This window comes from Nicotiana attenuata, chromosome 1 (assembly GCF_001879085.1).
Source record: "Nicotiana attenuata strain UT chromosome 1, NIATTr2, whole genome shotgun sequence".
NCBI classification, from domain to species: domain Eukaryota; kingdom Viridiplantae; phylum Streptophyta; class Magnoliopsida; order Solanales; family Solanaceae; genus Nicotiana; species Nicotiana attenuata.
This window is the reverse complement of record NC_031989.1, coordinates 36402141-36404001: the sequence shown is the minus strand read 5'-3', so window position 1 is coordinate 36404001 and position 1861 is coordinate 36402141.

Genomic DNA, 1861 nt, shown 5'->3' with positions numbered 1-1861 from the left:
CGGAGAACAATCCCTTATTCTGCAAAAGATGCAGCATGTTGTTGGTGATCTGGAATGTCTCCGCTTGTATTTGGGGCACAGCAATGGCGGTGGCCAGGTTGTCAGCTGTTGGCTGTGCCCAATCATAAAGTACAGCTTCTGGCACAAGAGGTGCCACCACTGCGTCGTTTAGCACATTGATGTTTTCCCTGTTGTTGTTGTCCATTTCAGTTATGAGTTGGTGTGTTTGTTGTGGTTGTTTGTTCTTCTTGTTGGCACGGTTTAATGCCCTAAATGTTTTCTCGGGGTCTGAGAGTCCTTCAAGCAATTCACCAGTCCTCGAAGAATTTTTAGGCATACACCTGAATCACACATGAGTTCAAACGTGAGAATTTCAATGAAAAGTTATTTAACACCGTAGAAAATTGATCTAAACTAATAATTCTAGCACTACTTCTAAGTTGCAATAAATAATACCGTTAGCTCCCCGACAATGGCGCCAAAATTTGATCATGCCCAACTATGCCTTATAAAAGACAAAGCGGTCGTTGCAAATATAATCCGGTTTCTCAAGTCTGGAGTCGAATCCTCAGGGAACTAACCTATCTATTACAACTATTAGTGATGCTTAATACAAGTTCAACCAATTTCCAGATGCAAAGATTTTAATCAATAAACAGGGAGATTTGTTTAACTAATGTAAAAGGATATTAAAACTAATAATATTCTAAATTAAAGATAATTCGATGGTAAAAAGATCTAGGGTATTGATTTCCCCAATTGCTAGCTTAATTCTTAACTCTTTTGCTATAATCTCGCCGTGATACTCTATGAGGATTATGAGCTATGGGTTACCGCAATTATCTCTCGATCAACTACGATAATTTACTAGAGCATTCTCTCGAACTACTCTAGCTGATAATTTATACAGCTCTGAATTATCCCACCAAAGTTTTGTTATCTCTAACCCCACTTTTAAGTTCAAGTAATGAATCTCTTTAATTACCCAAAAGTGGTATTGTTCAACAGCAGTCTAACCTAGTATTCTTTCTCAAGCAACACAAGGCAATTAGACACGATTAATCAAGGGCCCATTCAATTAATCACCATACAAAACATAGTTGAACAATCATATAATAAACCTGGCTCGATTATAACAAAATTGAGTCAAAACTTCATCTAACGATTGGTTTCATCATAAAATCATTCATAATTCGCAAATAATGATAACAAGAAGAAGATTGAAAAACTCTAATGGTGTCGTGATCTTCTCACACTTGTTCTTGCCTCCAATTTAGTCTAAAAACCAGCTTAACCTTGACTTGGGCGAGTTTGTTGAGTTTATATAGGGTTAGGATAAGTTTCCCATGATTTACACTTTGGCCCTCAAACTTCTTGGCTTCCTCCAAATCTACCGCGATCGCGGCACGACCGCGGAACGACCGCGGTGGTTTACAAACATTCTGTTTTTCGCCTTCTTTCACCGCGTTCCACCGCGGTCGCGGTGGGCTATTGCCCAGTTCTTCTTAACCTTTTCTTGCTCGTTTTCATCCGGGCTCTTCTCGATTGGCCTTGTATCTACATATTTGACCCTAAAACACTCTATATTATCCTCCTAACTCGGAGTAGTTCCTGCAAAGCATAAAAACCTCAATTAGAGCATTTTGTTATTATTTAGCACTTAAAACATCAATAAAGTATGGTTAACTTAGAGCATAAATAGCATCTACATCGTATAATATAGGCTACTATCACCCTAGATTTTTCTACCCGTTAGATATCCACCTAGGTGGAAGTCACGGCCCTAGTCTCTTTAAACACTTGAAAACCAACAACAAAAATATTGTCCTTAGTTTCAATCATTGCAATCTTTAGAGTATAG